Source organism: Drosophila albomicans, chromosome X, assembly GCF_009650485.2.
Source record: "Drosophila albomicans strain 15112-1751.03 chromosome X, ASM965048v2, whole genome shotgun sequence".
NCBI lineage: Eukaryota > Metazoa > Arthropoda > Insecta > Diptera > Drosophilidae > Drosophila > Drosophila albomicans.
Window position 1 is genome coordinate 26,749,942 of NC_047627.2, and position 23,330 is coordinate 26,773,271.

A 23,330-nucleotide genomic window follows, 5' to 3' on the forward strand; every position below is an offset into this window, starting at 1 on the left:
GGCGCCGCAAGCAATGCCAGCGCGAATGAGAGTGAGAGAGAGAGAGGGATGGGTGGATGAATGGCATGCACACAGAATCAACAATGCGCTCTAATGCTCATTTAATGCGATTTTGCACGTTTGCATTTTCCAACACTTACACATACATAGCTAAAATTTATTTATCCAAGTGTTACGCAATATTTGCACTATATTACATAACCGCATTGTTGCCCACCACCGCCAATGAAGACCCAATAAAATGCAACAAAATGCCAACTTCCCAAAAGCAAACACATTTCACACATACCTACATACATATGTACACATGAGGATGAATGTGTATGTATGTAACGTACGTTGCGTTCAGCGTTTTTGGGTGCAAATATGCAATGTACGCATTAGCTTAGTCGCGAAATCGTGCCCTGATTTATAGATATGCACATACAAAGTATATATACTTACATGCACTACTAATCAGCAATCAGCAGTTCATTTTACACACGCGCGCGTTTATTGCGAAAACTAACACACATCCACAAACAAAAAAAAAAACTTTTTAACTGCCACTGCAGTTTGCAGTGTTGGGCAATGCTGCACATAATTGGTTGAATGGCATCGATGCCGCGATCGATTAGCATCGATAAATATATTCAAACATACTTCGCACTTAAAAGCAAAGTTATTTAATGCAATTATTTGTTGTTGTTTTTTTTTCATTTCTATTTATATATTTTGCTAAATTGTGGTTTCCTGCATATTTATGGGCAGCACTTGTGTGTATATCGCTCTACGTGTAATATCGATATATCGATATCTTTGCGATCAACAGCTGTGCGGCGTCGCCGTTTCGTGGAAAAAAATGCAAATTCAACAATTAAATTATTAAATTGTGAAAAATTATAGTAAATGTGTTCCTGCTCATCTTCTTTTGTTGTTGTTAAGGTGAGTAGCTGTAAATGCATATAAAAAACACTTTAGCATTGGTAATATTGCTGACAGAGTTTTTCGCACCACAGGGGCGCTTAGAAATTTGCGCAGAGAAGCGCCAAAATGTCGCATGGAAGAAGAAGCAGAAAAGGCAGGCGTAGAAAATTGCAAGTATGACGTCATAACAAGCGCAATTTTGGAGCAAGTGATAGCAAAGTTGGTTGTAAGAGTGAGACAGCAACAGAGAAAGTGCAAGTGCTATTGAAAACCAACAAGTGCAACAACATTTAACGTGTTATACAACAAATAATGGTGAGCAATACAATAATACCATTAATTATAACAAATATTTATCTTGGTCAACTAACATTCAATTAGAGAATGGCTAAGCCCAATTAACTGTTTTCGTTTCTGATAGCCGAATATGTGAACAATAATCGAATTGGATAATTACAAAACAAGAAGTAAATTGATTCTTATAAGCGTCGATGGATTATTGAAAGCTTGAGAGCTGTATTAACAATTAATTATGCCACAAAGCGAAGTAAACAGAACAATTGGAAAGTTTAATAAGGCGCTTAGGATAAAATGAATTGTAAACAACAATTCAATTGATTCTTATAATCGAAATGTGGAACTAACAGGAAATTTACCATGCTGGAAATTTGCACAATCACAAGTAAGGTTGAGCCATAAATATAAAGAATTTCAGATACTGAACACTTATTTTTACTAATTTGTATTTTTCAATAGGGGAATTATATTAAACTGGAAACGCTGAAATTGTTTCAACGATGCAAATCAAATTAGAATGCTTAAAATGTGAAACAAACTGTGCCTCAAAAAAGAGTTGACCAACAAGAAAGCTTATTCTATGCTTATTCGAAATGGTTTCTTATAGGCAATTCAGCTGCTAAAGTATTATGAATTGAATCAATTGAAGAATGACCAAGCTAATCAATGTCCTTTGCTTACAGAAAAATGATACATTCAAAAGTGGAATACAATTTTATGCTTAATAACGAACAATTTAAACTATGCAAGTGAATGAACAATCAAGCCTTAAAAGTGAACAAAACAATGCGAATTTTCAACATTCAATTGAAAGCAGATTAACATATCGCCAAGTTTCAGCTAATGAAAAAAAGGGTGAGCAATGCTTTAATAATCAATATTATTTAACTAATGTTTATATTGTTAAACTAACAAGTCAAGTCGAGTCTTTGAGAATGCGGCACTTGTTCCAATTAGAGAAGAGAATGGAGTGCAATCAATTCAAATTCGAATTTCCTTTTGGCAATTTGATGAATGTTTTGTGACGATGATGATGATGATGTTGTTGTTTGTGAATGAAGTGTGAATGCACTCATAATCATAATAATATGCTGTATGTGTGTGTGTGTGTGTTTGTCTGGCAAATTTGCGTGTGTACATTTCAATTATCAGCTCATTAGCAACGCCATTGAAAACGCTTGCGACTAATTGACAAAAGTGCTACGCACTTGCCACGCCCCGTTTCGAAACCTTTTAGGTGCTCAAAGGCAAGACAGCAATAAGGAGACAGCCAGAGAGAGAGAGAGAGTGTAAAAAAAAAATATTAATTAAATTAAAACCACAAAAGCAAGTCCGCAAATATCCGCACATACACAAAATGTTGTAATCACGATTTATGCTGAGTTGCTTATTTACACTTTGCACTTAATGTGTGTGTGTGTGTGTGTGCAACATGCATTCCCAATGCGCCACACACACAAACACACACACACACAGGTTGTTGCCGCGGCGCTTTTTGCATGTTTAGCAGAAAATAATATGCAAATTATGCAATTATTTTAGCTGCCTGTGTGTGCGTTTGTTTTCTCTCCCTCTCTCTCTCTCGCACACTATCTCCCTCTTTCTCTCCCTCGCTCTTTGTGGCAGGTGCAACGTGACCAACACAGTGGACAACAGGCAGCAGGCACTTTGCCTGATTGCTCCCGTCTGCTGTGTGTCGAGTCTCCGACTCTAATCGCTTTGCATGATGCCCAGTTCAGGGCTTTAGTTGAAGCTAACCAGGGCTGGACAGCGGGCAGGGTTGGACAGACAAACAGACAGACAGATAGAGAGAGGGGGTTGCACTGGACTTAAGCGGTCCTGATTTCTGCCAGATCATTTGCCAACTTTTTGCCAGGCTCTGTCTGCTCCATGAATGAGCTTGAGCCTTAGTCGTAGTCCTTGTTCTCGTTCTCGTTTTCGTTTTCGTCCTGCTGCCAGACGACAACCGCACTCATTTCCTTTGTTGCTGCCGCCGCTGCTGATGTTTGGCACTGCACATTGTTTCTTTGCACTTTGTCTGCAGCATCGTCAGCTCATCCTCTCATCGGTCCTTTTGCTTGTCCTTGTTGTCCTCGTCGCTGGGTGACTTCAAATTTATGACAACATTTGGCCAAAACATATGTTGGCAACGAGAGCATTAGCAGCAATTGCTTCACCTCTCTCTCTCTCACACACACTTTCTATCTCTGTCTTTCTTTCGATGTGGCTGCCAGGATGCGGTTTAGCCTTTTGTCAATTTTTGCATGACCCATTGTAATGGCATTGCACTGCTTAACAGGATGTGTTGTCAATGGCATATCCCTTTTTTTGCTGCCCCCCTTTTTTTCTATTCATCTTCTCTTACCAACATTGCCTTGTGGTAATTATAATGGAAATTTCCGGTATTCTCTAGTTTCTCGCACACAGTTTGACTTCTCTCAACATAGATTTCTATCGGAACTGTGATATGTGCTTACCTTTGTTGCCTAATGTAATGAGGAAACTTGTCTCTTTGCATCTTGCATGCTATGATCTCATTCAAATTTTAATTATAATTGTTCAATCATTATTTCTATGAAGAATATTTACAAATTCATATAGTTATTGAACATATTTTTTCTTTTAAACGCTTTTCTTTCAAATTCTTTTACAAATTGTAAGCTGTTAACACATTCGAGTTTTTAATTTACTCAGAAATTAAATAAGAGATTCGAAATTTATTAATTGAAGTCCATTTTTTACACATTTATGTATTTGGTTGTCAAACAACTTATTTCTAATTTATAATTTGTATTTATTAACATTGCGAAATTCTCAAATACTTTTTTGTTGTCTGTAATCTTTTACGGTCGTTACTTTAATGTCTTCTCTTAACTTGCAATTGTTTAAGCATACATTCAAAAACTTATTGATTTATCTTAGTTGAACTTTAACAATTATTGCTCTTATTTCGCTTCTAATTATTATTTTTTCGTTAGATACGTTGTATTCATCTAAAATTTCGAAAGGGTCTTTAGCTTTCGAAGCTCAATTTCAACATTTGTATCTTTTCCTTGCGATGTTATTAATTTATTCCAAGTACTAGTTCATTGTTCTTTAGCTGCTATTAACTCCTTTCTAATGTTGTTAAATTCTTTGTATAATATATTTTTATATTTTTTGTAATTATCTTCACACTAATGAAAGGGTCTCTAGCAATCGAATCTTGAACTGATTTCGTCAATTGAATCTTTTGTTGGCAATGTTATTTATATATTTATTTATTAGAAATTCTTTCGATGCACTTTAGGCGCTTTTAACTAGTTTCTAATATTGTCAAATTCATTTTATAATAGTTATGTATAATTTATAATTTTGTTGATACTACTGAAAGCGTCTCCTGCAGTCAAAACAAAAGCTGAATTGCAACAATATCTCTTGCCTGCAATGCTATTCACCTTTTTGCAATTACATATTTCGTTGTTCTTCAGTTCCTTTTCACTAGTTTCTTATTTCGTCAAATTCTTTTCGTATAATGTATGTATAAAAATGTATACAAATGTATAATTTATAATTATCTTGAAATCACTAATGAAAGGGTCTCGAGCAGTCGAAGCTTCAACTGATTTCGTCAATTTATTTATTAGCAATTCTTTCGATACTCTTTAGGCGCTTTTAACTCGTTTCTTATGTCAAATTCTTTTTATAATATACATATAGTATGTATATGTATGTATAAATCATAATTATGTTGACACCAAAAAAAGAGTCTCTAGCAGTCGAAACTTGAGTTGAATTCCATCAATTCTTCCATGCTGTGCATCTTGTTTTAATTCCTTCGTTTATGCATAACAAACTAGCACTTGGAAACTATATTTAACTGCTTATTGGGTGTCATATATCGTGCCTCGCTTGGCTCCAAAACAACTTCTCATCGACGCCAAAGAAGAAGAGGAAGAAGAGACAGTTCTGAAAAGTATGCAATGATTTTTTTCTTTTCGTTTGCAAATTCCTAAAAGCACTCAAAGAAACTCCACGCTCTATTTCAGAGCTATAAGCTGACAGTAGGCGTGTCTCTTGCCCCTTGTGTGGGAGTAGGCATGTGGGCGTGGCAGCCACGCATATACATATATGTATGTATATGTATATATTAAAAACGCTTGTCTGAATGCTTAATGAGCTCGGGTCGAGTGATTTGCTCAGTTGTTGTGATGGTGTCTGCCAAATGCTTATGCGAAATATTATTTATTGACTTTCATATGCAATTTGGCAGGCAGTAGTCAGAGTGTGGGTGTGTATGCGAGTGTGTGTGTGAAAGCATGTGCAAGTCGCTTAAATTATGCAGGCATGAAGGGGGGGAGCGAAAGCACATAACAAAGTCACTTGTCAAATGCAGAAAGCAAAACGAAGGCGAACACAAATTAAAAGCTACAACAACAACAACAACAACAACAACATCAGCAGCAACTGAGGGCAACAAGAGCCAAACACTTAACGCCAAAAATATGGATAATGTCATTTTTCTATTGAGCAAAATCGAAATCGAGTCGCTTCATCCTTCATCCTCCCTCTGTGAAGTGAAGGACGCTTCGCTTCCTGATGTGATTATGATAAAATATCCTCGAGCAGTTTTATGATTTATGACTTTGAATATGGCAAACAAAACGGCGGCCAACTTGTATTGACGATGGCGACGGCGACGGGGGGAGGTGAATAAAAAAAAGCAGCAGACGGAAGTAAAGAGGCAGGCACTCGATAGCGTTCGTCCTGGCCAAGGGCAAGGACACCAACAGCAGGAGGAACAGCAGCAACAGCAGCAGTCACAATAAGCACTCGAGTGCGTCGGCATAATTTATCCGTTGAGCCGTATTGGCAAAAGTTCGTCCTGCGTCCTTCTTCTGCGTACGCTTTTGTTTCTTTTCCCCATTTTTTTATGGCCTCTGCTGGAAGAGGACCTTCGTCCAGCCAAGAAGAACAACAACATGTCTGGTCTGGTCTGGCACTTTTCGCGCATAATTTGCTCCATTGTCGGACTTTGCGATTTGCAGCTGCAGGTGGTTGGAATTTTCATAATTTCACCCTCCAACCTCCCACTTGGCAGCGTCACGCCCTCGAAAAGGAATAAAGGGAACGGGGTTTTTTCTTTTTTATACCCGCTACCCATAGGATAGAAGGGTATTATAACTTTGTGCCGACAGGAAATGTATGTAACAGGTAGAAGGAGGCATCTCCGCCCCTATAAAGTATATATACTCTTGATCAGCGTCAACAGCCGAGACGATCTATCCATGTCCGTCTGTCTGTCTGTCCGTCCGTCCATATGAAACACTGGATCTCAGAGACTATAAGAGATAGAGCTATATTTTTTTTCGACAGCATTTGTTATGTTTGCACGCAGATCAAGTTTGTTTCAAATTTTTGCCACGCCCACTTCCGCCCCGCAAATCAAAAAAAAAAACGAATAACAAGGGTAATTTTAAAGCTAGAGCTACGAATTTTGGTATATACAATAATTACTATAGTGGTTATAATTACTGAAAATTTGGTTGCGATCAAATAAAAATTGTCGAAGTTATTAAAGAAATACTTTTTTATGGGCAAAAACGCCTACTTACTAGGGGTCTTACTTGCTTTGGCTGACAATATGGTATATTGTGCCGTCTATGGTATATTTTGAATGCGGTACTATATCGATATACCACATATACCATTTGGTATATTTTTAGTATTTTTGCAGTATATTTGGTATATTTTGAGAATAATACCGCGAAATATATTGCTTTTATTCAAAATGGGTAGCGGGTATCTCACAGTCGAGTACACTCGACTGTAGCTTTCTTACTTGTTTTTTGTTTCCTTCATATTCTTTGGGGTGGTTTTGGATTGCGTTTCTCTTTTTTTTGCTAGCCAGCTAATTCATTTCACCTGCAGGCAACGCACGAAATACTCGAGTCGATTATTTAATCCTTGTGCTTATCTGCTTTTTAGGCATTTGTTTAGCCCCGCAAATTATTATTGATGATGCTCTCAGGCATGTTCCAGGCTTCGCTTGGCTTGTGTGTGTGCTGTGTGTCTGTTGCACCAGTGTGACCAGAGTGCTTAAGTGTGACCAGAGTGGCAATTGATTCAATGCTGTGTTGTGAGTGCAGCACGCTTGACAGCTGTGTGACTAATGACAATGATTTTAAAGCCCAATTTCCAATGAATACTCATTTAGGAAATCCTTTGGCTTTGCATTTTAATGTATGCTGCAAAATACTAAATCTTAGTTATGGCCATCAATTAATCAAAGTCGTAATGCCATACTAGCAAAGTTACTTAATGCTTCGCTACTCTTTTCCTATTCATGCTTTGGCTTGTTTCATTTAACTATCGGAAACTTGTTGTTGTGTATTTTATTTTATATACAAATTAAGCAGTTCGTCTTTCATTTCCTTTTATTATTATGGGATGCACATATATACATGTGCTTTCAATGAAGATGCTAAAAAGAATGCAATTTGTCGTCTATATATAGGCAAATACTATTTTATTGTTTTCATACCATCCTGCTAAGATTTCTTTCTTAAGTGGAATGCACTCAGATCTGATTACTATATCAAAATCTTTGATATTTTTTTTATTATTCTTTTTAACTTGTTTTTAAATTTTTTTTTTTGTTTTTGCTATTAGTTTTGGCAACCTCAAAACAGTATGAAGTTCATATAAATTTTTCACATTTTTCTTTAAAATTAAACACGTAACAATTATAATTTATGATTCGTGATAAAAAGTTGTTCATCAATGCTGAAAAAAAGTTTGCTGCCGACGCTGCTTAATTGCGTTGCTGTAAATCTGGTATATTCTGTACTGGTATATTTTGAATATACTATAATACCAATATAGCTATAGGGGCATTTCAGTATTTTTTCGGTTTATTAATTTAGTTTGTCTTAACGATAATACCGTAATAAAAGTCTTAGAAATTGTTCATGCTTCAAAAAAAAAACGGCTGCTGCTGCCGGGTCTTCATTGTATTGCTGACAATCTGGTATATTTTGTACTCTGGTATATTTTCAATATACTATAGTACCACTTTTGTTGTGTATTTCAGTATTTTTGGTATATTAATTTAGTATGCTTTAACGATAAAACCGCACTGTTTTGATTTTATTGAACATTGCCAGCTGATGATGTTTTAGTATTTTATCGGTATATTCAGTATTGTTCGGTATATTAATTTAGTATATCTTATCGAAATTTACGCACTGTTTTGCTATTATTAAAAATGGGTAGCGAATGACTTTCCCACTCGTTTTTAAAGGTAAACAAGAGGCTGCCACCATTTTTATTTCTATTTTAACTTGTATGTTAAAATATTTGTAGACTTTGTTTGATTTTGTTTATTAATTTTGTTGAGTTCATTAAGCTTGATGAGTTCCAAAAATACAGAATAAACTTGTACACTGTTTACACAGGATATGTGAAACTCCATACTATATTAAAGTCTTGTGCTTATACAGGGTATCTGCAAGTGCATCAAACACTCTTGGTTCACGCATATTGGCACATGGTTTTGTTCTCAGGCTTAATTCGCCATTTAAATTTGATTTATTTGCGTAAACACAATTATTTCAAATATATGCATATCTATTTTTTAAGGGACTTATTGTCAGAGAAAGAAAGAGAGAGGGAGGGAGAGAGAGAGATAGAGAGGGAGTTTAGAACTCTTCTACACACACACACATTTGAAACACTTTGTCTAGACAGCGCGGTAAATTCGCCAGGCAAATTTGTGGCCCTGGTCAAGTGTGGCAAGTAAGGGGAGCGAGTGAGAGGGGGAGAAGGGAGGCAGAGGCGAGGGCAGGGGGGCAGTCTATGGGCTGTTGCTGATAAAGCCAAGCGCACGTCTGAGGCAGTCGACCAAAAGGTCTTTATATTGAACGAAGTGCTGAACTTTTGTCGGTTGTGGGGAGTTTGGTTGCTGTTGTTGTTGTTGCTGTCGTTGCTGCTGTTGATGATGAAGCATCAGTTACCACAAAAGAAAGCCAAAGTGTGCGAGTGTGTGTGTGTGTGTGTGTGCGACTAAATTATTGCTGCTTGAATTTGGCTTATTTTGATGAATGCAATGGTCACGCACAGACGACCTCGTCATTGACTCTGACTCTGACGCTGACTCGATTCGACGCATGTACAAATGAGACATATGAAATGTAATGTAATGAATTTGATGATCTATTGTCGCAGTCGAGCGAGCGAGAAGGGAAGAGTGTGGCAGAGAGAGAGAGAGAGGGGAGATGTTGAATAGGCCTGAGTCGAAAAAGCCTTTTTAAAGTCAACTCGTTTGCCTACTTTGTATGCGTGTCTGCTGTGAGCAAGTGTGTGTGTGTGTGTGTGTGTGTGTGTTGTGGCTCTTCTCTCTCTTTCTCTATCGCTGGCATACGCTGTGCACATCTCTGAGCATCTATCAGTCTGTAAAGCTTCCTTCCTGCGAACGTGCGACTATGCGAGAGTCTCCTTCTCCCTTCTCCCTTCCTCCTACTCTCTGCCACGCCCCCTCCGCCTTCGATGCTTTGTGTTATTTTGGAATGCGGCGACAGATATGCATATGTGAAGAGACACACACACACACACACATGTCTATGTGTGCTCATTCATTCATTTCATTCGAAATGTCTCTATGCATCCATCTCTCTCTCTCTCTCTCTCTCTCTCTCTCTCTCTCTCTCTCTGTTTCTCTGCATGCTGGAGTGTGGCACTCTCTGGAGTTGGGTGACTGCCTGGCTGGTTGGTTGGGCATATTCAATTTAGCAACAGAGAAGAAGATGACAAAACGATTGCTTTCGACTGCTTGTCATATAGATGATGAATTGTTCCTGTTCCTGCGGCCTGCTTCATGCCTGCCAGCCAAGAGAGAGTGACCCAGACCCAACAGCAACACCAACGACAACATCAACGACAACGACACACAGAGAACATCTCCCTGACCCACCGCATTCTTCTTCTTCGCTGCTTTTCTCTCGCTCTCGCTCTCTCATTTTGCAGTCTTTGTTTTCGTTCCCGTTGTTGCTGTTGCATATTTATGCCTACTACGTGCGTGTGTTTGCTTGTATGTATGTGTGTGTGTGTTGGAGTGTGTGTGGCAAACTTAAAGCGGAAATTAAATTTGGGGCAATTAAGCTGCTTTGCAACGTGCAGCATTCGAAAGTGAAAAGACGCCACCTGGTGGACACCTCAGAAAAATCATGAAACAAAACTCAATGCAGTTGAAAGTTGAAAGCGAAGCAAGTGCAACTTTTAAGAATAAAGGGAGAAAGGGAAATTGGCAAAATGAAAGCTGCTAACAATAACAAAATAATAAAAAGTTAGAACAATCAAAATACTAGAATAGCTTAAGAATAAAACTCGAAAATGAATATGGTTCAAAAGTGTAAAGATACAGAAAGAAACGAAGTTATAATACAACTAATTAAGGTTATATCAAATGATAAATGCTAAATAAAAACCAATAGAATAAAAAAATGCGTTAGTTTAAGAATAAGGTTTAAAAGGAAAATGGTTAAGAGGTGTAGAGAAGAAAGAAGAAAGAAAAGAAGTATAACACAACTAATTTAAGTTATATCAAAAGATAAATACTTCAAAATCAAGCAAACGAGATGAAAACCCGTTAGAAAAGTAAATAAATGAAATAAAGAAAAAATTGAAAGAAGTAAACAACAGTTAAGAATAATGTCACAAAGCAAATTTAGAACGAAGCTCAATTGCCAATAGAACAGATAAGAACAATCAAGCATAGAGTGAAATATACAAAAAAATGTTCAAAAGCAAAGACGAAGAGAGAGAAAAAACGAAACAAGCAAAGAAAAGGAACGACAAAGAACATTGTATTATGGAATTATATTTAAGAATGCTACAACAAAACGAAGTACAAATTAACCGAAACTAAGAAGAATTCCAAAAATAAAAACAAAAAAATTTTAAAGCTTAGAAAATTATGTAAAATAATGAAATCATGAAAAAAAAGAAATAAAATAATTCATAGATAAAATCAGTACAAAATTAATGTGTTAATAAAAATACATTTATGTATTAAAAAAAGTTGTAAATGTCCAAAAAATTAAATTCAAATATTAAACTAAAATGAAACGATTTAGCAGCAATATTTTGAGAAATGCAAATCGAAATTGAAATCGGTTTTGTTGTGAGGTTAACAACCGTTTAATATTTCCTGCGGAAGTCTTGAATATATTATCGATTATAAGCGGAACTTAAAGCGTCGGCCAAGTTGATCTGTTGCCTGGAAAATGCTAAGCCTTCATTCATTGTTTCACTGCAGCAGCAGCAGCGATGAGTGCATTTGAAGTAAATTCATTACGTCGGAAGCACTCAAAGAGTGGGAGAAAGAGCACTCAAATGGGGTGAAAGCGGGAGAGAGAGAGAGAGAGAGAGAGAGAGAGAGTGAGAGGGGGATGCTTTGTAGCACCGGCAAATCAATTAGTTCGATGCATGCAAAAGCGCAAGTTGGCATTATTTGGCGCACTTCCGTTTCCGCTGCATCGCTGCCAACGTTGCCAACAAACAAAACTAATTACAAGCATTTTCATTAACGCCTACGAGTGAGCGACTTTTAGCTGCAATCCCACCAGCTGCCTGCCACGCCCCCTCCCCACCGTCCCAAACTACTTAAAAGTCGATGCGCCAAGAAGGCAAACGCAAGGCTAAAACACTTTTGCACTCGCTCTCTCTCTCTCTCTCCCACACACATCTGCAGCTGCTTGTCTCGCTTGCTCAAGTGACAACGGTAGAAGTTCCCCAGGACAAAGTTCCCTGACGCTGTTGCAAACTTTACCGCCAATGCGGCGCGGCTTCAATCTGTGCCGTCAACAAAAAAAACAAAAAAATACTAGAAAAACCAAAAAAAAAAAACACAAGTGAGTGTGCACGACTGTGAGATACTCGTTACTTACAAAACAATGGATAGTATTAAAAAAAACCAAAACAATGCAAAAGCTGTCTTTATACTTAAAATATGTCAAATTAATATACCAAAAAAAATACTAAAATATACCATATATACTACTACTGTTTTCAAAATATACTAAAGAGTACAATATGCCAAAAGAATGTAAAAACTGGTTAAAATATAATGAATTAATATACCAGAAATACGGATAAAATACCATTCGGTATACTACTGCATTCAAAATATACTAAGGAGTACATAAAATACCAAATTTTAAAGCATAGCTCTAAGCTCTGTGGTTAAAATAAACCGAGTTAATATACCATAAATACTAAAATATACTATATAGCATACGACTTCTTTCAAAATATACTATTGAGTACATAATATACCAAATGTTCAGCCCGTTTTTACCGTCTAAATGCATTTTTTGATTAACTTTTAAATAGCGGCGGTTATAAAAAAGATGGAAATGTATTTTCATCGAAAGTTAGTTAAGCAAATTATAGTTAAAATTAGCAAATGCAATTGCAATTAGCTCAGCTTAAGCTTGTCAACATTTAATATTAGTTCACAGGGTATATTGTAGTTCATAATTTTTTAAAAATTTCTTTCGTCTAAACTAAAACCCAAAACAACGAGCGGGAAATAAAGAGTGGGCGAGAGAGAGAGAGGGAGAGAGATCGGCGAGTGGCGAATGGCGAGTGAATTGTCTAATTACAGCTGCCAGCTGCAAGGCGAAGCATCTTCTCTTGTTCTTCTTGTTGTTGTTGTTGAGTTTCAACCGTTGTCAGGGACAGAAGGCAGAAAGGCCGTCTAAGAATGCCTTTTGTTGCCATCGTCGTCGTCGCATCGTCGCAAGTCGAAAACATCTTAAGCACATTTTTAATTAATTTAAATGCGTTAAGTTGCTTGTCACTTCATTTGGCGATGTCCTTAACATGCCCATACACTTGCTACCTAACAGCATTAGTCCTGCACACCAACACACACACCAACACACTCACACACATTGACACCCTTCATCGCTGTCACTTGAACTCGTCGTCCTCCCCTCTTTTGTCTCCCTGTTGAAGTCGCGTCGCGTCGTCAGGTTGCCTGCCGCCTAATGAAGATGACGCAGGTCCTTTTTTCCACTTCTTCTTCTTCTCCGTCATCTTGTGCTTCATCGAATCGTCAATAATATTTCACATCGAATTGCTTTAATCCCAATTTCTCGTTTCAGTTTGCCAGTTGACCACCTTTATTACCCTTTTTATATTCATTTTTCTTTTCTAATCTTTAGTTTTGGCCTTTCGCCTAGCTTTGGCAATTGACTTTAGTTGAATTTATGCATATTTCTATTGGTTTCATTCAAAGTGAGGTTATACTTAGGCTGCCTAAATACATATATATATGTATAAAAGTATTTTTCATGAATTGAATCGATATTCGAGGAAGCTAAAAGTCGAGTATCTTTTGAATATAAATTCGTATTTTAACATACTATATTTTGCAGTCTAGGAATTAACAATTGTCCCTTTAATGAAAAGTCTTATGTGGTCTTTATAGCTTATAAATATTAAAGTTAATATAACATTTTATAAAAAGCATGATTAACTAAAATATGCCTTAATTTTTGCAGATTTTCATACGGCAAATTAATCGAAAAAGCGAAAAGCAAACTGCAAAGAAAACAATTGAAATATCAAAATGAAATGGTTAAAATGGATAAAAATGGTAAAGGAATGGAATAATATTTAATAAAGCATGATTAACTAAAATATTTTATATTTTTTGCAGATTTTTATGCGGCAAATTAATTGAAGAAGCTGTAAACTGAAAAAATACGATTCAAATATGATATAAGAAGGAAATGTGTCAGACTATTTTCTCTGGAGATAGAAATGGTAAAATAATGGAAATAATTTTTGCAATTTTTTTATTTAATGCATATTTCTAATATTTTACAGATTTCAACAGCAAAAAATGCCAGACACACAATACAAATAACGGAATTAAATTGCTTTCGTCACACGGTTTCGAAATGTAGAAAAATGGTAAAAGAATCAAGTTAATATTGTAATTTGTTTTACTTAAGACATTTCTCAATGTTCTTATGCTTAAAAGAGTGAAAAACTAATCAAGAGCACTAAGATCAGCAAAATTCAAGGAATGAAATTAAAATATCAGAATGAAATGAAATTGAATGGTAAAAAAATTACATTATATATTATATTTAACTTATTTAACAATTTTTTTATTTATTGCATATTTTTAATATTTTTTCAGATTTAAACTGCCAAAAAATTGCGGGGAAAACGAAAATAATGAAGTGAAATTAAAACTAGATTTGCATAAGGTATAAATATGATAAATGAATCAAGTTAAAGTTAATATTGTACTTTCTTTTTTTCAGATTTACAGAGCAAAATCTAAGCCAGATAATAATGAGCAAAATGAAAGCAAAACAATACGAATATCGGAATTATATGGTTATTGGCATAAGGTTTAAAAATTGAGAAAAATGGTAAAAGAATCTAATAAATATTGTAATTTTTTTTCTTCAAATATTTCTCTATGCTTTTACAGATTTAAATAGCGAAAGCTAATCAATAGAACGACAAGCAAAATACAAGGAAAACAACAAAAAAAATTAAGTTTATTAGATGAAGAAATAAAATATAAATATAATATATAAAATTCAAATATGGAATGGAAATATGAAAAGGAGTCAAATGTAATAATTTTGGACACAAAGTGTAAAAGAATCAATGAAAATAACTTTTCACAATGGAAGCGAAATAAATTACATCATTGGAATCAAAAATCAACAATTCGATTAACAAAGTAAAGTGAAATAATGTTGAGGAAGTGTTGCAGAGCTTATTAATGGAAAGTGAAGCGAAATATCAGCGACAAAGGTGAGTAGAATAATTTCTATTTAAATTAAATTTTCATATTAAAAAGTGAGGGAAGATTTCAAAGGCGGTTACACGTTGCATAACTGATTAATTTCGAGGTGCAAAAGCTGTGAGTGCTTGTTAGAGCTAATAGAGTCACATTCGAAATCGCATTTGAATTTGTATTCGCATTCGCATTCGTTTTTGTATCAAACTGTCATGGAAGTTGTGTCGCTCGTCGTTCGTCTGGTTGGAAAAGTGGCCGCGAAAAGTCTATTATGCCTGACAACTGGCTACAAATTGTGCAACTTAATTAAAGAAACGCTGTTAAGCTTTGGCCATTGAGCGCGCTCATCGGGATGGAACGGGACTGGACGGAGGGCGTGGCCCAGCCGCCCACATCAGAGACATACACACACACACACACATATGGATGGATATATGCAGCAATCGCAATTTGGAATCGGAATCCGAATCTGAATCAGAAACACATTCAACGGCGACGTAGAGGAAAAGCGTCAACGGATCGCAGTTTGGGCAAGGCACAGAAAGCTTTCTGTGCATTATAACGCAATTCAATGGAACTGCAACGACTCCAAGCCGAGAGAGAGAGAGACAGTGAGAGAGAGAGAGAAGAGCGATGGACAACGTCTGCGGCTGCACTTCATCGCTTTTGCCCAAAAAGGGGCAATTTCCGTGCTGAAAACGATGGCGACAGCAGCAACAACAACAACTGCAACTCCAATGGCAACAGCGACAACTCACAACAACAACAACAACAACAACCCAAAAGCAATACCCGAAAAAAAAACAATAACACCAACAACAACAACGAGACAAAAACACACAGTACAAAAATAGAAAAAAGTGGGCGGACAACAAAAAAACCAAAACACAAAAAAAGGGGGCGTGTGGCGCGACACAAAAATGAAATCGTATCTGGGCAAAAAGTGCGCGCTGCTTTTAATTGAAAACGCAAATTGGTCATCAATTAATTTGACATATAGACGTTGCCGCAGCCAAAAAGCTACGGCAACCGTTTTGCAACTATGATGAAGTCGCCTCTCCTCTCTCCTCTCTCCTCTCTCTCCCCTCTTGCCACTTGCCACTCGCCAAATAGCCTGTCGCACATTCAACCAACTTTTTCCCATTCATTCCCATTCACAGTGCACAATCTGCAGGTCTAGAGAACCTACACAGTTTTCGCATTGGGTATAACTCTTTTTCTCTCTACTTTTTATACCCGCTACCCATAGGGTAGAAGGGTATTATAACATTGTGTCAACAGGAAATGTATGTAACAGGTAGAAGGAGGCATCTCCGACCCTATAAAGCATATATATTCTTGATCAGCGTCAACAGCCGAGACGATCTAGCCATGTCCGTCTGTCTGTCTGTCCGTCCGTCCATATGAAACACTGGATCTCAGAGACTATAAGAGATAGAGCTATAATTTTTTTTTCGACAGCATTTGTTATGTTTGCACGCAGATCAAGTTTGTTTCAAATTTTTGCCACGCCCACTTCCGCCCCCGCAAATTAAAAAAATCGAATAACAAGCGTAATTTTGAAGCTAGAGTTGCGAATTATAGTAGCGAACTATAGTAGTTATGATTCCTGAGAATTTGGTTGCGATCAGATAAAAATTTTGGAAGTTATTAAAGAAATACTTTTGTATGGGCAAAAACGCCTACTTACTAGGGGTCTTAGTTGCTTTGGCTGACAATCTGGTATATTGTGCCGTCTAAGGTATATTTTGAATGCGGTACTACACCGACATACCACATATTTCATTTGGTATATTTTTAGTATTTTTGCAGTATATTTGGTATATTTTGAGAATAATACCGCAAAATATATTGCTTTTTTTTTAAAATGGGTAGCGGGTATCTCACAGTCGAGTACACTCGGCTGTAGCTTTCTTACTTGTTTTATCTCAATACTGCAGTTTGCTGTCTGAGCACATCGTTTTAGATCTAGAGTCAATAAATTGAATGACTACTAAATAGATACAATTATTTTGCTAGTGTAATTAGATGACAGAATGTTGCTGTTCACATTAATAAGCACAACTCAAAATTAAAGTTAATTTCGTTTGAAAATTGAACTACAAATAATTAAGGCATGCTTGATTATTTGTTGTATTATATTTTGTGTGCTTTTTTATATGATTCTTTTGAGTTAGAAAATGTTAAGTGTAAAATATGTTGTGTAAAAATATGTAATAATTCAAATGTTGAACATTAATAATAACTATAATTCGGAACGATTAGATAAACATTTTTGATGTAATTTAAGAAATACTTTTATATAGCGAAAATTCAGCACATTTTGTACTTGATGGTATATTTTCAATGGAGTACTATATCAATGCGGTATATTATTATGATAAAGAATAATATCACACAGTTTTGCTCGTATTCAAAAAGGGGTAGTGAGTATTTCACAGTTGAGCTCACTCGACTCTAGCTTTCTTCCTTGCTTTTATATACTTCTAAAGCAAACATTATAGCCCATATCTGTTACCATATCTGCAAAAAGTGAAAACTCTGATTCAAATGTTAAATGTAAAAATTGCGGCCTTTTATGACTTACCTCAGCTTTGCTAACTGTAGATTCTCTTTACATACATTTAAATTTTGGATTTCGACACAAAATATATTATAATCTTCAATTATTTTGCGTTTAAAACGAAAACAAAAGTATTCGACTATTTCTATTGTGTACAAACGATCCTAGAATTTACCATTTGGTCTGTGCTTTACAGATTTTGAGCAAAAGTATCGTATATCAAATGTCTTCGAATACGTTGTGCAACATTTTCAGCCTCCTTCGATTTACCGTTTGTGTATTACATTAACATTAAAATTGGAATTTTGAAAAATGAAAAAAAAAAAAAACGAATTGCAGAAACAAAAGTATTCCACAATTTACCATTTGGTCTTCACATAAATTTAAGTTTAAGATTTTGAGCAAAAGTATAATGTATATCAAAGGTCTTAAACTATGTTGTGCACAATTTTCAACCTCCTTCGATTTACCGTTTGTGCGGTATATTAAAAACTTTAAACTTGTTAAAGTTAGAGTAAGAATTTTTAATTTGAAAGAAAGAACTACAGCCACCTTGGATTTATCGTTTTGACTGTTCAAATATATAATTTTATATGAAGTCCAAATATTGCAGCCTTCCAAAAAGTTTTTCTTTTTTTTTTGCAATACGAAACGTTCATCAAAACGTAGCTTGACTATCTAATGTCGAGCTTGAAAATCTCTCAACTTGATAACATATTCGAAAAGAACTTGAAACAAAAAATAAAAATAAAAACTTTCAACACCAAAAATTAAAAAAAACAAAAAAAAAAAAAAAAAAAAAAACAAATTTTTGTCAGCGTGTTGCGACTGACAAGTGACTTTGCCAGACAGCTGCAATCTCCCAGTCCACGATGGCCACGACTCTGACTCTGACTCTGAGAAGAGCGCAAAACTGTGGCATAAATAAAAATTTGTTTGGCAATATGCGCGCCGCGTATTTTGTTGCAAAAGTCTTGCATTAATCTAAATATTTGCATGCTTACGGCAAAGAAGGGGACGACTAGAGTAATAGCAATAGTCCTGCTGCTGTTGCTGCTTTTTTTGTTTTTTTTTTTGGGAGCTTTGCCTATTTATTTATTTTCATCGCCGTCGCCAAATTGTCAACGACTTTCCACACAGAGGGAGAGAGAGAGAGAGAGAGGAAGGGAAGGTTGGAGCTGCATTCGACAAAACTCGCATTTAAAATGCATTTCGCATGCAGCGTCGACGGGCGGCATTTCCATTGCAAATGCAACGCGGCGTCGCGTCTTGCCACAGACGAAAGACAAAGAAAAACGCCAGAGCCAAAATAATAATAATAATAATAATAATCATAGTAATAATCATCAACAACAGGATCATCATCATCATCGTCATCATTATGAAGGACGAGGCGCAGAAGGAAAGTCGTTGAATGCAACGTAGCCGGAAATATAAAAACGCTTTATTTATTTGTATTTCTCTTCCTCTTCCTCTTCGTTTTTTTTTTTTTTTTTTGGATTTCGTTGTTTATTATTACTTTTATAGCTATAGCTGTTGTTTTTGTTGTTGCTCCGTTTTAAGTAATCAAAATCGTTTAAACGAATTCGCGGAATTTGCATTTTGTGGCCAAGTTTCGTCAACTTCGCTTTGCTCGCTCGTTGCATGTTGCATGTTGCACGTTGCATGCTCAAATCCTCTGGCTCATTTTGTGTCAAACCAACCAAATCGACTACAATTCCCCAAATGCTATAAAACGCCTTTCCTCTTCTCCTCTTTCTCCTGCTTTGCCGCACTTTTATTAACTGTGACGAGTTACGAGTATTTCAACAATTTGATCACAATTCATGCACTTCATTCAGTTTGGCCACGCTGTGTTGTCCTGTCAGCTGCCTAAACATTATGTTTGCCATTAGTGTTTGTATTACATGGCTCATTAATTAGCAGTCTCTCTCACTCTCTCTCTCCCTCTCTGTCCTCAGCTGTCAATGCAGCTGATGAGTCGAGTTGACGTTCACTCTAATTTCGTAATTAAAGCTGCCTGTTGAGTTAATCAAAATACAAATGCATTACTTAGGCGCAATCGAATGGGTTGTTATTGATTTTATGAAATTACGAAAATTTGTGTTATAAAAACACGTTTTGTTTTTTCAACTACTGCATAGTTATTTTGCTATCGATTTTACGAAATTTCGAATATTTTTATAAAGACAAGATTCATTTTTCCATCCATCACATAAATGCACTTAAGTTGTCGTGTATTTATCATTCTTGCCTTCTTAACCCTCAACTAAACATTACACTTATTGTTCGTAGAGTAGAAGGGGATATTTTGGTATATTTTAAGCACTATGACATATTCGATATGTCAAATATACCTATTCGTCTTTGGTATGTTTTAAATGTAGTATCATAAAGATATTCCTAAAGCAGCCTTTGGTATATTTTATACTTTTATCAGTATATTAAATTGTAGTATATATTAAATGTAGTGTATTTAGAATACCATACAAATGCATTAAAGTTGTCGCGTATTTATAATTCATACTTTTATAACTCTTAACTAAACATTCCATTTATTGTTAGTAGGGTAGAGGGGCGTATTTTGGTATATTTTCTACTCTATGATATATTTATAGATATATCTAATAGAGACTTTGGTATATTTTCAATCATAACGATACACTTAATAAAGCCTTTGGTATATTCTAAAATTTTATCAGTATAATAATTTGGTATATTTGTAGCGTAGCAGTATATCGATATACCTAATTGAACATTTAGAGTATTCTTAATGTTACTGCTACATTAAGAATACTCTAAATGTTCAGTATGTTCAATATCGAATTACCTATTATAGTCTTTGTTATATTTTTAAGGCAGCAACATAATGATATACCTAATGTTGGCTTTGGTATAATTTATAATTTTATTAGTATATTAATTCGGTATATTTAAATGTAGCAGTATATTGATATACCTAATGTTGTCTTTGGTATAATTTATAATTTTATTAGTATATTAATTCGGTATATTTAAATGTAGCAGTATATTGATATACCTAATGTTGGCTTTGGTATAATTTATAATTTTATTAGTACATATATTAATTCGGTATATTTAAATGTAGCAGTATGTTGATATACCTAATGTTGTCTTTGGTATAATTTATAATTTTATGAGTATATTAATTCGGTATATTTAAATGTAGCAGTATATTGATATACCTAATGTTGTCTTTGGTATAATTTATAATTTTATTAGTATATTAATTCGGTATATTTAAATGTAGCAGTATGTTGATATACCTAATGTTGTCTTTGGTATAATTTATAATTTTATTAGTATATTAATTCGGTATATTTAAATGTAGCAGTATATTGATATACCTAATGTTGTCTTTGGTCTAATTTATAATTTTATGAGTATATTAATTCGGTATATTTAATATACACGCCTTTGGCGTATTTTGAAAGTAGCATTATAACGATATACCTTAATTATCCTGTGCTATAATTTATAATTTTATTAGTATATTAATTCGGTATCATTTCGATATGCCTCATATAGCCTTTGGGATATTTGTTTTATTTTTATCAGTTATTTTTAATTTGCCCACTCGACTAGCGCTCTTGCTAGTTAAATTTCTAGTAAAACCTCTGAATTTTACCTTATCAAATACTTGCTTATATTTTCCACCTTTAATTAAATTCAATTCGGAAAAGATCCCGCACTTTTCCTGCATCCTTTTCAAGAGCTCCGCAGTAATGCAGAGTTTCTGCTCTGTTAACTCGCATATTGCGCACTGAGTGTGCGGCTCTCTTTTCGTTTTCGTTTTCTCTCTGTCGCTCTCGCTCTTTGGGTCAGCCATAAAAAGGCTTGCTATAAATTCAGTTGTTGCGGGTTTGTGACTATGCTACAGAGCAACAGAGAGAGAGAGAGAGAGAGAGAGAGAGCAACTCAGCGAAAGAGAAAGACAATGGGAATGAGGTGTTTGCATGTGATAATCGTAATGTTAACCCATAAATTGTTGAGGGCAAAACCGAAAAAATAAAATACGGAGCAAAAAAAGCTACACATAAATCATAATCATTTTTCATAATTGGAAACATTTTTTGCATTCCTGCTGAATTGTGAGAACAGCATCCCTTCGTCCAAAGGTGGAAAGATGGGTAAAAAAAAAAAAACAAAAAAACAAAAACATTTGAATATGATTCGATGCGATTCGTTGTGAGTGAATCGTTTTTGCTTGTCGGGTTTCCCCCAAGTTGTAGCTGGCCAATTATCAACTAATTTAAATTTCTATTCCTGTCTATTGGCACTTGGCAAACCTCTGGAAACATTTTCATTCATCCTTTGCAATTCCCCAAGCCACAAAAACAATAGCAACAAGAACAATTGGCAACTATTTTGTATTTTGTGGCAAGCATCAAAATTGTATGCCACAATAAAATGCATTTGAAGGTTTCACCTTTCGTGTAACTCTCGTATTGTTGCAGCTGTAAAATGGGGTCTTTGAGTGGTTGAGTGTGACTTGAGAATACCCTGTAATTACCTTAAAATAGCAATAAATCAATGATAGATATGAATATGCTTAAAGTGTAGCATAGTTTTTTGGGCAGTTGCGAATGAACTGAAATATTCAGAATATGTAGTGAATATGTTTATCAACGTTCCAACACATTTTAAATATTGTGGAGTAACAACTTTAAGAGACAAATATTTTGAGGAGGAAATATGGCAAGAACTTGTATAAAGTTTGAATACTTTTGAGAGTTGTCTTCAGTTGTAGAAATAAGAATGGGTTATATAAATTGGAATCAATTTGAAAGTTGAAAAAAAAAATATTTATATGTAATGAATTCAATTTGAAAGTTGAAAAAAGTATGATTTATAATGGAATGAATCTGTAAGTCGAGCACACCCTTTGTGGGTGGCTTTGCTGCTTACAGGGTATCGAAATGGATGAGTACATGAGTATTACAAGTTGAGCTTGCCAAATTGGTTGGATTACGCACATCGAGATAGCGCTAGAGCCATGGTTAGAACGAGATGCACAGAGATAAAAGAAGTGCGAGCGGAAGAGAGAGAGAGAGAGAGAGACGGGTGTGAGCGAGACAGATGGCTGAAATGTGGAATGGCAGCAGCCGATAAACTCGAATTGCACTTGAAACTTAATTACGAAACTCGCAAATGCAAAATGCAAATGCAAATACCTGACAAAGCCAAAGCTGCAGTTGAAGCTGGGGCTGTTTATACGTCTGAACGCCTGGTTAAGTGCTCGATACTCGTCTCTCTGTGTGTGTATGTGGCGTATGAGTAATATGCATGAATGCCAACTAAAGTGAGAAGGAGAGAGAGAGAGAGTGAGTGAGAGATGCGCCTATAATGTCCATAATGCTCTATAACTCAGGCACTTCAACTCGTCATCTTGTTAAGTAAATTCTAAACATAGTTGCTAGCAACAAACCCTTCGCTCTCTTTTCCTCCCCCTCCCCCTCCTCTATGTGCGTTTGTGTGTGTGTGTGTGTGTGTCCACTCACTTATGTAATTAAGTGTCTTGTTAAAACGGAAATGGAATTCGGTTTTGCCTTTAATTTACATTAATTGACGATGCATTTATGCCAACGACCACTTGGGGGGCAACTCGCAGTTGCAGTTGCAGTGGCAATGGCAGTTGCATATGCACTTGCACCTTCCCTTCACTTCACTTCACCCCTCGCTACTTGTTGGTATTTATTGTTTAATATTAATGTCTGTCTGGGCGCAAACTTG

At 35.6% G+C, this 23,330-nt stretch overlaps 3 long non-coding RNA genes across 5 annotated transcripts; all 3 read left to right on the forward strand.

Moving 5' to 3' along the window:
• The first annotated feature begins 810 nt into the window (after window positions 1–810).
• LOC117566706 (uncharacterized) lies at window positions 811–1,821 on the forward strand. 3 transcript variants are annotated; one of them, XR_007954691.1, is made up of 4 exons: window positions 811–924; window positions 982–1,221; window positions 1,288–1,588; window positions 1,663–1,821. It is a non-coding gene; the product is annotated as an uncharacterized LOC117566706 (long non-coding RNA). The 3 variants fall into 3 exon arrangements; XR_004572013.2 differs by having other exon boundaries at window positions 999–1,221; XR_004572011.2 differs by having other exon boundaries at window positions 999–1,221; window positions 1,328–1,588.
• A 75-nt stretch (window positions 1,822–1,896) lies between these two features.
• Window positions 1,897–14,007, forward strand: LOC127565479 (uncharacterized). Its single transcript, XR_007954784.1, has 3 exons — window positions 1,897–2,058; window positions 13,749–13,843; window positions 13,907–14,007. It is a non-coding gene; the product is annotated as an uncharacterized LOC127565479 (long non-coding RNA).
• Window positions 14,008–14,394: 387 nt separating this feature from the next.
• Window positions 14,395–14,806, forward strand: LOC117566695 (uncharacterized). The gene is made up of 3 exons (XR_004572009.2): window positions 14,395–14,465; window positions 14,523–14,633; window positions 14,696–14,806. It is a non-coding gene; the product is annotated as an uncharacterized LOC117566695 (long non-coding RNA).
• Window positions 14,807–23,330: the final 8,524 nt, after the last annotated feature.